Source organism: Triticum aestivum, chromosome 4A (genome assembly GCF_018294505.1).
Source record: "Triticum aestivum cultivar Chinese Spring chromosome 4A, IWGSC CS RefSeq v2.1, whole genome shotgun sequence".
NCBI classification, from domain to species: domain Eukaryota; kingdom Viridiplantae; phylum Streptophyta; class Magnoliopsida; order Poales; family Poaceae; genus Triticum; species Triticum aestivum.
The window spans coordinates 225,757,616-225,771,342 of record NC_057803.1 but is presented as its reverse complement, the minus strand read 5'-3'; positions in this window follow the sequence as shown (position 1 = coordinate 225,771,342).

Sequence of the window (13,727 nt, the reverse complement as noted above, 5' to 3'; positions counted from 1 at the left end):
TGGTCGAGGGTCAAGAGATCCGTCTCGGCACTCTCACCTTCATCGCCGACGACTCCGCATGGCTCCAGGAGGCTCCACTCGACGTAGATGCGCTCCCCGTCCGCGGTGCGACGCATTTTCGCGCATGTGTCCGCGGCGTTCTGCTGCGGCAACCGTCGACCCAGTATCGGTCGGCACCTCCATCGTCCACCCTCCCGGTCTCCTGCCAGCGCAAGCGCTCAGGCCGGTCGAGGCTTCAGCGATGGGTGAGTCATGCGGTGGCTCGCCAATCGGCCACTACACAAGTTGCGGCAATCGAGCCCAACGAATCTCTCTACGGCTTGTTCGATCAGTCGACTGCTTCCGAGTGCGGAAGCAGCGATCCAGCGGCGGAAATCTTGATGGTCGATGGGCCCCACAGTCCTCCTGGCTTCGCCCGTGGTGGTGGAGCAGGCGACGGCGGCGACCCTGCACGAGGCTACGAAGAGTACCAGCCCGAGCCACTCGACTCTCTGCAAAGAGAAGAGCTTCGCCGCAGGAACGAGGATCCCCTGCGTATTCCCATCGCAGGAGAAACCCCCGAGGCTCGTGCCTTGGAGGAGGCGCGTCTGGCCAATTTGGCCGAGCGCACTCGACTGGAGAACCTTCAGCGAGCACTCGACGAGCGCGCGCGGCAACGAGTTCCCGACACCAGTCGACGTCAACTCTTCCCGCCGACTCAGGTATATCGAACCCCAATTCAGAATTTAGCAGCTGCGACCCGTATAGCAGAGTCCATTCAGCCTTCGCAGTCGGAAGCTGGCAGAGGTTTGCTGCAGATCAGGGATTTGCTCCGGGCAGCAGGAGATCAGAATTCAGCCGTGTCTCAATCGCGCAACAGAATTCACAGTCGATCTGTCACTGTGAATACGGTTCAGTCGGCTCACAGCCCCAGATCGCCTCCGCGGCGCGAAGGGCGTGAGAATCGGCGAGATCAATATGGCGACAGACTCGACCGAGATGATAGGCGTCGAGTGCCCTATTCCCCTCCGAGGGGTGGGTCTTACGCTCCTCGGCAGCCAGATGATAGGCGTCAGTACAGTACAGGGCGTAGGGTTCCAGTTGACCCCAGAGAGCCAGGCTTCGACGCGCGATCCATTATCGTGCAAGGGCTGGTCGACCGGAACAGAGCCCATCGAGGCGCACTCGACAGAGATGTGCCCACGAGCAGTCGAGTACATGTTTCTGGTCCTGAATGTTTCAGCAGAGCTATCAGAGCCGCAGTTATCCCCCCCCAATTTCAGGTTGGCAACAGGAGTCAGCAAGTTCACTGGTGAGTCTAAGCCTGAAACTTGGCTTGAAGACTACCGAGTGGCAGTTCAGATCGGTGGTGGGAACGACGAGGTGGCCATGAAGCATTTGCCCCTCATGTTGGAAGGTTCTGCCAGGGCATGGTTGACTCAATTGCCTCCTAGCAGCATTTACACTTGGGAAGATCTGTCCCGAGTGTTCGTCAGAATGTTTGAAGGGACTTGCAAGTGACCAGCGGGATTGACAGAGTTGCAAGTCTGCGTGCAGAAAACTAATGAGACTCTCAGAGAGTATATTCAGAGGTGGATCACTTTGCACCACACTGTGGAAAATGTCTCTGATCATCAGGCAGTATGCGCCTTCAAAGACGGCGTCAAGAACAGAGAACTGAGTTTGAAGTTTGGTCGAACCGGTGACATGACCTTGAGTCGGATGATGGAGATTGCTACCAAGTACGCCAACGGCGAAGAAGAAGACCGACTCCGAAGCGGCAAGCACAAGCCGAGTCAGTCGGAAAAAGGAAACACCAGTCGGAAACAGAAGCGGAAGGCTGAACCGGCAGCTCCTGGAGAGGCTCTGGCCGTGACTCAAGGAAAGTTTAAGGGGAAACCAAAAGGATCCTGGAACCCCAAGAAAGTAAATGATAAAGAAGGGAACGGCGTGATGGATATGCCGTGTCACATTCACACGAAGAAAGATGAAGAGGGGAATATCATTTACCCAAAGCACACCACTCGCCAATGTCGACTCCTGATCCAGCAGTTTCAGGGAAAACAGTCTAAGGACAAGGAGAAGGAATCAGACAAGGCCGAAGACAAAGAGGACAGTGAGGGAGGATATCCGCATATCAACTCCACTCTGATGATCTTTGCGGATGTGGAAAGCAGAAGTCGACTGAAAGTGATTAACCGAGAGGTGAACATGGTTGCCCCAGCAAAGGCAAATTATCTGAAGTGGTCTCAAACACCCATCACATTCGACCAATCTGATCACCCGACTCATATTGCCACCCCTGGGAGGCAAGCTTTGGTGGTCGATCCGGTTGTCGAAGGCACTCGACTGACAAAGGTGCTGATTGATGGTGGAAGTGGGCTGAATCTATTATATGCAGACACATTGAAAGGTATGGGCATTCCGATGTCCCGACTGAGTACTAGTAACATGAGCTTCCATGGAGTTATACCAGGGAAGAAGGCCGAGTCACTCGGCCAGATAGCTTTGGACGTAGTGTTTGGCGATTCAAAGCATTTTCGCAAAGAAAAGTTGACGTTTGAGGTCGTGGATTTTCAAAGTGCATATCATGCCATTTTGGGGAGACCAGCCTATGCACGGTTCATGGCTCGACCATGTTACGTGTACCTCAAATTGAAGATGCCAGGTCCCAAAGGTGTGATCACTGTCGCCGGTGATAGGAAAAAGGCGGAGGAGTGCTTTCAGAAGGGCTCCAAGATTGCCGATTCCCAAGTGACAGCGGTCGAGTTCGAAGAATACAAGCAAAACGCAGATCCGAGTGACTTACTGCGATCCAAGAAGCCCGCCACAGAGTCTGCATTCCAGTCGTCCGGTGAGACGAAGCCTGTTCACATTCACCCGACCGACCCCGAAGCAGCTCCGACCCGCATCTCCACAACACTCGACCCAAAATAGGAAGAAGCGCTCATCCAGTTCCTCCGTGAGAACTGGGACATTTTTGCATGGAAGCCCGCTGACATGCCAGGTGTTCCCAGGGGACTGGCTGAGCATCGCCTAAGAGTCGACTCGTCTGCAAAACCAGTGAAAGAGCATCTTCGGCGGTCCGCCGTCCAGAAGAGAAAGGCCATCGGTGAAGAAGTGGCTCGACTGTTGGCGGCAGGATTTATCCGAGAGATATTCCACTCCGAGTGGCTCGCTAATGTCGTCATGGTTCCTAAGAAGGACAAGTCGCTCCGAATGTGCATTGATTTCAAGCACATCAACCAGGCCTGCCCGAAAGATCACTTTCCTCTCCCTCGCATAGATCAAATTGTTGACTCGACCGCGGGATGCGAGAGGTTGTCTTTTTTAGATGCTTACTCCGGGTACCACCAGATCCGTCTGTACGGGCCCGATGAGGTAAAAACAGCTTTCATCACTCCATTCGGGTGCTTCTGCTATATCACCATGCCATTCGGCCTCAAGAATGCCGGAGCCACATTTATGCGAATGATCCAGAAGTGTCTACTCACCCAAATCAGTCGGAATGTGGAAGCTTATATGGATGATATTGTTGTCAAGTCACGAAAAGGTTCCGACCTGCTCGCTGACCTCGCCGAAACATTTGCCAACCTCAGAAGGTATGATATCAAGCTCAATCCATCAAAGTGCACATTTGGAGTTCCTGGTGGCAAGTTACTCGGTTTTCTCGTTTCCGAACGGGGAATCGACGCTAACCCAGAGAAGATTGGCACTATTCTCCGAATGAAACGCCCTGTGCGAGTGCACGATGTCCAGAAGCTTACTGGATGCTTGGCCGCATTAAGTCGATTCATCTCACGACTCGGTGAAAAGGCACTGCCTCTTTACCGACTGATGAAGAAGGCTGACAAGTTCGAGTGGACTCCAGAAGCTGATGCAGCGTTTGCCGAGCTAAAAGCTCTGCTCTCCACCCAGCCGGTGCTTGCTGCTCCAATCAGCAAAGAGCCTCTGTTGCTCTACATCGCAGCCACAGGACAAGTCGTCAGTACTGTGCTAATGGTCGAGCGGGAAGAAGAAGGAAAAGCTCTCAAAGTTCAGCGCCCAGTGTATTATTTGTCTGAAGTCTTGACTCCATCCAAGCAGAGATATCCTCATTATCAGAAGCTTGTGTATGGGATATACATGACCACAAAGAATGTTGCTCATTATTTCTCTGACCATTCCATCACAGTCGTCAGCGACGCTCCACTATCAGAGATTTTGCACAACAGGGATGCAACTGGTCGAGTGGCCAAATGGGCGATTGAACTTCTTAAGAGATTCTTAAGGGATTGAAGCCTCGACTGATGCGTGATCTCAAACACGCAGCTGGAGCTTGGGTCGATGAACTTCCCTCTGTACTCTGGGGACTGCGGACCACACCTAATCGGTCGACCGGAAGAACTCCATTCTTCTTGGTCTACGGAGCCGAAGCGGTCTTGCCAAGTGATCTTCTGCATAATGCTCCCCGAGTCAAAATCTACAACGAAGCAGAAGCTGAACAAGCGCGGCAGGACGCAGTCGACCTTTTAGAGGAAGAAAGGGAGATGGCTCTGATCCGGTCGACCATCTACCAACAAGATCTGCGCCGTTTCCACGCCCGAAATGTGAGAGGTCGAGCCTTCCAGGAAGGGGATTTGGTTCTCCGAGTGGATCAGCACAAACCACACAAGCTTGCTCCTTCTTGGGAAGGCCCCTTCATCGTCACCAAGGTTCTCCACAACGGGGCGTACCGTCTTTACAACGTCGAGCATAATATCGACGAGCCCCGAGCTTGGAACGCGGAGCTACTCCGCCCATTTTACACTTAAGCTTTATCACTCGGATGAGTTGCAATAAAGTACTTCTGTAGCTCATGGACCTCAAAATAATAGTGTCATAGTTCCTCCATAATTTCTGTCACTTTTTATTGTTGTCCACATAAAAACTCCCCCTCAGTGGGTGACTTAGCCGCGAATCCGTTTCGCCTAAGTTTGTAAAAATCCTACCGAGTGGTGAGCCAGACTCTCACTTGGAGGCTTAGCTGCGAATCCGTTTCGCCTAAGTTTATCAAAATCCTACCGAGTGGTAAGCCAGCCTTCCACTCGGGGGCTTAGCTGCAGTCCAAGGACTCGCCTAAGTTTATCAAAATCCTACCGAGTGGTAAGCCAGCCTTCCACTCGGGGGCTTAGCTGCAGTCCAAGGACTCGCCTAAGTTTATCAAAATCCTACCGAGTGGTAAGCCAGCCTTCCACTCGGGGGCTTAGCTGCAGTGCAAGCACTCGCCTAAGTTATAAAAATCCTACCGAGTGGAGAGCAACCCTCACACTCGGGGGCTTAGCTGCAGTCCAAGGACTCGCCTAAGTTTATCAAAATCCTACCGAGTGGTAAGCCAGCCTTCCACTCGGAGGCTTAGCTGCAGTCCAAGCACTCGCCTAAGTTATAAAAATCCTACCGAGTGGAGAGCAACCCTCACACTCGGGGGCTTAGCTGCAGTCCAAGGACTCGCCTAAGTTTATCAAAATCCTACCGAGTGGTAAGCCAGCCTTCCACTCGGAGGCTTAGCTGCAGTCCAAGGACTCGCCTAAGTTTATCAAAATCCTACCGAGTGGTAAGCCAGCCTTCCACTCGGAGGCTTAGCTGCAGTCCAAGCACTCGCCTAAGTTATAAAAATCCTACTGAGTGGAGAGCAACCCTCACACTCGGGGGCTTAGCTGCAGTCCAAGGACTCGCCTAAGTTTATCAAAATCCTACCGAGTGAAGAGCAACCCTCTCACTCGGAGGCTTAGCTGCAGCCTCGTGCTCGCCTAAGTTATAAAAATCCTATCGAGTGAAGAGCAACCCTCTCACTCGGGGGCTTAGCTGCAGCCCTGTGCTCGCCTAAGTTACAAAAATCCTACCGAGTGAAGAGCAACCCTCTCACTCGGAGGCTTAGCTGCAGCCCAGTGCTCGCCTAAGTGGACTAAAGAATAAGTCGATTGCGGTACAGGCACCTTGCTTTGAACCTGCAAAAGACATTCCGAGCCGAAGGCAATCATATTCAAGCGCCAAATTCAAGTTTGAATCGATATCTAAAGGAACCGAAAGTGCTCAGGCGTCAAGCCTGTTAAGGTTTGTCGGTTACAATTCCACTCGGCATACCGAGGCAAATTTAAAGTGTCGAGCCAGAAGAAGTTTTTTACCCCTCCTGTGGAGGGATGGAAGGTGCAACAAATTCATCAAGGTCAATTCCGTCGGCGATCCGAGTGGCAGCTGCAAGGAAAGTCTCCATAAAGGACCTGAAGTCGTGCTTCTTGGTGTTGGCCACCCGAAGGGCCGCCAGCTTCTCTTCTCGCGCATCTTTGCAGTGGACTCGGGCCAGACACAGAGCGACATCTGCGCCACACCGAGCCGAGGACTTCTTCCACTCCTGCACTCGACCAGGGATCGCGTTCAAGCGGGCCATCAGCGACTCAAGGTCATTCTGAAGTGTCTCCTCAGGCCAGAGCGTCGAGTCGATGCGAGATGTGGCGGCCTTCAGCCTTGCGAGATAGTCCACGACAGCTGCAACACGAGACTCCAGTCGGAAAACATCCATGGCAACTTCGTCGTTCACCGGAGAGTTGACGGGGTCAAGGTTTGGCTCCAGTCGGCTGGTTTCTTCTTCAAAGTTTTGACAAAATTCTGCAAGGGTGATCACTAAGTCAAGGAGATAGTCGAATGGAAAAAGCCACAATTGGAAATCTTTGCCAAACATGGAGGTTTACCTTCAAGCATAAGAAACAGCTTCTTGGCAAGGCCACTCAGGAAGGCCTCCAGTTCAGTTTTCTTCTCAGTCAATTTGCTGACTTGGTCGGTCAAGGCAGCTTTGTCAGTTCTCAGTCGACTGACTTCCTTGTTGGCAATCCCAAGAGCAGTTTTCAGATTGGTATTGTCTTGCTCGAGCTTGGTGACTGAAGCTAACTTCTCGTCAGCAAGCTTAATCTTCTCAGCTAGCTCAAGGTCTTTCTTCTGCTGGGCCTCCCTTACCTTACCTGCAAGTCACAGCAAGATCAGATGCTGAAACAAGCAAGGGGAAAAGCAGTCGTCAGGGTCTCACCAAACATACCTTCAGTCTCCTCCTTTGCCTTTGTCAGCTTCTCCTGAACCAGCTTCAAGCTCAGCTCGACTTGAGTATGCTTCTGTTCCAGCTCTGAGTAGCGAGCCACAAGATCACAAGAGTTCTGCGAAGAACCAATCGACTAAATGTCAAAAATAATTCACTTCCGAGTGAAAAGGGAAAAACACACGTTTCTAAGACTACAGCCGAATACAAGCATTCGACCATAGTCTCGGGGACTACACCCAGTGGGTGCACTCAGCGTGCCCCCACTAATCCTGTTGAAGACAAAGTCGACCAGTCGACCTCAAAAAAAAAAGTGTGCGAGATGCATTCTCTAAGACTGTGATCAACTGCAAGCAGTCGACCACAGTCTCGGGGACTACACCCAGTGGGTGCACTCAGCGTGCCCCCACCGGTTTGTGAAATCCAGTCGACCAGTCGACTGTTAGAAAGATTTACATTATAAAGCCTAAGGCCGACTGCCAGCAGTCGACCTTAGCCTTGGGGACTACACCCAGTGGGTGCACTCAGCGTGCCCCCACCGGTTTGTGAAATCCAGTCGACCAGTCGACTGACAGAAAGATTGACATCATAAAGCCTAAGGCCGACTGCCAGCAGTCGACCTTAGCCTTGGGGACTACACCCAGCGGGTGCACTCAGCGTGCCCCCGCTAACACGGAGTTTATTCGACACACCCAGTGGGTGATTACTATAAATCCCGGAAAAGAAAAGTTTTTGGTAGCATATCCAACAGAACAAACAGCAGTCGACTGACCTGGACATTGCTTTGGAGGGCAGAGCTGGCGTCATAAGCTGCCTGGCTCGCGTCCCGGATGGTCTTCAGCTGCTCCATCATGAGTCCCGCCTGGCGTATTGCCTCCTTCGCTGCACCAGCTTGGTCCTCTGGGACGTGATGAGTCGTGAAGAGGGAGGGCTGCTGAGCACTCGTCAATGGATTTGCGAAGGACACCGTGTGTCGAGTGGTGTTCTCTTCCTCCACAGTCAGAGTCTCAGGCACCGTCACATCCTGAGGCACCTTACTGGCGGGCGTTTTCCGACTCTTCCTGCGTGCCAGTGGTTCTTCATCCTCGTCGTCGTCAGGAAGATTGATAACAGTATGGGGCGGAGCTGCGAAGAAGAATCAGGATCAGAGGTCGCGAGTCAGTCGACTAAAAACAGTGTTAAGAATACAGTACCTGGGTTCGAAGTTGCCGCATCCTCCATCTCGTGGTCATCGGCCCGGGCCGAGGTCTCAGAAGTAGCAGCACTGCAACTCCAAAGGATCAGTCGACTAACTTCAGCGTCGACCAGAAATAAAGTTCGCACAGAATAAGAAAATATGAGCAACACAATTACCCTGATATGGTGGGGATGGACACCTTCATCTTCGGCAGGAGCTTGGTCGGCTTCGATGAGGCCGCCCTGGGCTGCTTCGGCGCCTTTTCAGTCGGCGCCGGAGAGGTGGTCCGAGGGCGCTTGGTCGACTGAGTGGCGGTCGCAACCCCCTTACCACGTTCGGTCGAAGGGTCGTGGACAAGCTTCGACCGCCTTTCTGAGCGCGGTGGAACGACCTCCTCCTCCTCTTCTTCCTCGTCCTCGATGTCATCTTCATCACCTTCATCATCATCATCGTCGTCATCATCCTCTGCAGCATCCGAGTCCCATTCCTCCTCTTCCTGGCTCTCGCCCCCGCTCGCCTCGCCCCCGCTCGCCTCGCCTTCCTCAGTCGAAGCTTGTGCCCCATTGGGCATCGAGTACAGCTCGGCGAGGGCCTAACAGATGCCCAAACAAGGATCAGTCGACCAGTCGGCAGGGTTAACAGAAATGAATACGACAAGGGCGCAGTGGAGAGCAGAGCAAGTGTACCTTGTTTGGGTCGCTGTTGTGGTCGAGTGGAGGAATCCTTCTGGCTCCGCGCGGGTTGTCCTTGTTTCCGGTAACGGCTACCATCCATCTTTCCAGAGTGACGTCGTCGACTTCTTCTGGATGGACTCTAGTCTCGTCTTCGGTCCCACAGTACAACCACATGCAGTGGCTCCGGAATTGAAGGGGTTGGATGCGACGCCTGAGGAAGACCTCCAGAAGATCCATGCCCGTCACCCCCTCCCGAACCAGCTGCACCACGCGCTCCATCAACATCTTCACGTCGGCTTTCTCCTCCGGAATCAGTTTCAGAGGGGAGGGCTTGTTCACTCGGTCCATGGTAAACGGAGGGAGTCCACTCGACTGCCCTGGCGTCGACTGGACCTGGCAGTAGAACCAAGTCGACTGCCAGCCTCTGACGGACTCGGGAAAGGTCATAGGGCGGGAAGGTGCTATTATTCCTCACCTGAATCCCCAGGCCCCCACACATTTGGACGACTCGGGTTTTCTCATCACCTGGGCTCGCCTTCTTCACGGTCTGAGAGCGACACGTGAAGATACGTTTGAACAAACCCCAGTGCGGTCGACAGCCCAAGAAACCCTCACACATGGACACGAATGCAGCAAGATAGGCAATGGAGTTTGGGGTAAAGTGGTGGAGCTGCGCTCCAAAGAAATTCAAGAAGCCACGGAAGAAAATGCTTGGCGGCAAGGAAAACCCACGATCAACATGAGTGGCCAAAAGCACACACTCACCCTCTTCTGGCTGTGGCTGCCACTCCTTCCCCGGCAACCTCGCAGCTCCGTGAGGGATCAAGCCCTCGTTGGCCATGTCGAGGAGGTCCTTCTCCGTGATGGTCGACTGGATCCAGTCTCCTTGGACCCAGCCTTTCGGCAGGCGGGATCTGGACGAGGACCCTCTGCGGCTGGTGGATCTCCCCTTCGCCTTCTCCGATGCCGACGCCTTCTTTGCACGCTCCAGCGCTGCCGTCTTCTCCTTGGCCATGGTCGCCGGTGAGATGCGCGAAGGGAAGTGGTGCGGGGGCGAGAGCGAGCACGCTGAGCAGGGAGGAAGGGAGCAGAGGGAGAGAGGGAGAATGCTGAGGCGCAGCACAGAAATCCTCGCCGGGCGCATTTATAAGGTCCCTTCCGAGTGGCTGACATGTGGGCCCGGTCGATCTAATCATATCTGGGAGCAGTTATGGAGACTGGATACGTGGCGAAAAAGGCGGCGCGGAGATCGAGGCGTCTATGCCCCGTCCCATCCGAACGCCGCGGTCTGCCCCGCTTCGCGCGCGCCCCCAAATTTCGCATCCCGCGGAATCCGCGAGCAACAAATCAGTCTGTCAGACGCGGTGTTTCCGGCGATCCGTCGCTCGGAGATCGTCGAAGCTCGAAAGATCACTCGACGCAAAAGTAGAATGGATCGAGTCGACCGAAGGCAAATTGCTCCCTGTCAACGAAGAGATTCTTTGATCCAGAATAGCGCACAACTAGAGCGCAAAGGTTAATCGGAAACGACATCAACTCCTTCTTCACTCGAAGCCTCAATCCATTCGGGGGCTAATGATGGGGTTATGTACCTAGGGTAGGGTCATGGACCTGTTCCAAGTAACTTACCCTAGGACATCCTTAGAAGAGGTCGCCTTCCAGTCGACCAACGAGGATTCACTCGACTGGCCTGAAGGACTCGACCACGAAGACTCACTCGACCACCAGGAGGTCAAGAGGCACTCTGCACCGCAACGGCCTGTAATCAAGTAGACTTTATGATAGTAAAGGCACTTTATGTGGGGCGTTACCAGTAACGCCCCAGACTTAACTCACCTTAAACCCTCTCCTACGTGGGCTGGCTGGGGTCCTGGCGCACTCTATATAAGCCACCCCCCTCCACAGGCAGAGGGGTTCGGCACCTTGTAATCCATACATTCATAATCCACTCGACCGCCTCCGGGCTCCGAGACGTAGGGCTGTTACTTCTTCCGAGAAGGGCCTGAACTCGTACATCCTTTGTGCTTACAACCTCTCCATAGCTAGGACCTTGCCTCTCCATACCTACCCCCCACTCTACTGTCAGGCTTAGAACCACGACATTGGTCGCAGCTCTAGAAAGTGCAGGTTCTTTCCAAGATTATGGTGTTCGTATGGAGGTTAGCCCACACGTCGTTCCCTGCGGGGCTTGTTCGACATGAGAGGAACATGGTGGATACACCGGTGTGCTCGATTTGTGGAGCCGAGGAGGATACTTGGCGTCACTCCCTGCTGAGCTACCGCATGGTCAGATGCGTATGGGCCTCGGGTGATGAGGAGCTTCTGGAACATGTGATATCAAACCAGAACACTGACGCATGGTTGTGGTTGTTTGAAACAACAAGCCAGCGGGATTTAACACGTGTTCTAGTGACAATGTGGGCAATTTGGTGGGCTCAACGAAAAGCAATCATGAGAATGAGTTTCAAAGCCCACTGTTGACTATGAGCTTCATCAGGCGGTTCTTGGAGGAGCTGGACATCATGGAAGCTCAAAAGACGCGATCGTTTTCAGCGCATGCGGCACCGAGACCACGTGCATGGCTACCGCCAGAGGGAGAAGCTTTGAAGCTTAACTGTGATGGCGCCATATCAACGTTGGGCGAGAAGGGAGTGGCTGCCGTGGTATGCTGAGATAAAACAGGGAAGTTTCTTGGAGCATCAGCACTAGTTTTTGAGGGCTTGATCGACCCGGCGAGCTTGGAGGCACACGCGTGCAGTGAGGCCCTTGCCCTTGCCCGTGATTTGAATTTGCAGGAGCTGGTGATTGCATCAGATTTTTTAGAAGTGGTCTCCAACATAAAGCAACAAGCATCACCAGTGTATGCGCCGATTCTGTAGGACATACACATTATCATGAACCTCTTTACTTCAGTTTTCTTTCGCTTTGACCATAGAGAAAATAATTTCGAGGCCCACTCGGTTGTAAAAGGAGCTGCGATTCTGCCGGTGGGCCGCCATGTGTGGCTAGGGATCCTTCCTGAAATTGCGTGTATTCCGGATGTGATGAACTTTGAATAAAATCCCTAGTTACCCTCAAAAAAATTTAGAAATAAGAAAAGTAAACTATCAGATAGTTCGGTGCATACGTGTACATAATGAATTAGAATGTGAGTGAGTTAGACTAACCCATGTCAAAACTAAGTACATGATGGTCCAATGTTTTGGTGCATACGTGGGCAAGGAAATGAACCTATTGGTCCAAAGAACAATGGAAGGTGAGATAGAAAATCAATATAAAAACATAAATTTTTGGAAATTAAATAACAACATAGGAAATGGGATCAGATGAAACACCAAACAACTTTTAAAATCCAAAAAATTCAAAAAGTAAGATAGACACAAAAAACTTAATTTAAAATACTATGAATGACAAAATGTCTCAAGATATTATGGAATTATTTTCCACTTGTGATATGCTAAATAATTCCAAACTCGTTTGTATCAATTTGAGCAAACTCAAAACAAATACATAATATAAAATTACGTTGCAACATCCCTTGGCTTACAAAAAAATTGAACTCCCAAAAAATCAGGATGTTACAACTCTACCCCCCTTACAAGGAATCTTGACCCCGAGATTCAGAGCTAAGAGAAAAGATTTGGAAACTCCTCCCTGAAGTCATCTTCTCGCTCCCAAGTTGCTTCCTTCTCGGTGTGATTGCTCCACTGCACCTTGCAAAGTTTGATCATCTTTTTCTCCTAGTTGTACGCAACTGCTCATCAAGAATCTTGATAGGATATTCTTCATATGTCAAATCATCCTTGACCTCAATGTTGTCCAGTGAAGTCTTTTGCACCTCTTCCTCGGGTTTCTTAAAACATATATTTAACTGTGACACATGAAACACATTGTGTACATTTGACAACTTATGTAGGAGTGCCAACTGATAGGCCACCACTCCACGTCGACCTGTAATCCCAAATGGACCAGTGTATCGGGGCGCTAGCTTACCCTTGATTCCAAATTGATGCATTCCACATAGTGGAGATACCTTCAGGTACACATCATCTACAATCTTGAATGATATGTCATGGCGACGCTTATCCGAATAAGCCTTCTGTCTAGACTGGACCGCCTTCAACCTTTCTCGAATCATTTTCACTTGCTTGTCCGCCTCTTCCAATGTGTCAGGACCAAACACCTGATTTTCTCCTACTTCATGCTAGTTAAGAGGTGTACGACACTTCTATCCATATAGAGCCTCAAATGGAGCCATCTTTATACTTGCTTGATAACTGTTGTTATAAGAAAACTTAGCATAAGGAAGACTCTTATCCCAATTACGCTGATATGTCAAAGCACAAGCTCGAAGCATGTCTTCAAGAATTTGGTTTACCTACTCAGTCTATCCATCAATCTGTGGGTGATATGTTGTAGTGAAATCCAACTGAGTTCCCAGAACCTCATGTATTTTCTTCGAGAACCTTGACGTAAATTGAGTACCTCAGTCTGACACTATCCTCTTAGCAACTCCATGTGCACAAATGATTCTTGCCATATATAACTCTGTGAGCTTCTCTCCACCATACAGTCTTTACTGGAATGAGGTGAGCTGACTTTGTCAATCTGTCCACTATGACCCAAATAGAATCAAATCCAGAAGATGTCCTTGGAAGGCCTGTGATAAAATCCATTCCAATCTCTTCCCATTTCCACACTGGAACCTTAAGTGGTTGCATTAGTCCTGCGGGTTTCTGATGCTCTGCCTTGACCCTTCGACATAGATCACACTGTGAAACATACTCGGTAACTTCTCACTTCATACTAGACCACCAGAAGCTACCCCGAAGATCATTATACATCTTTGTAC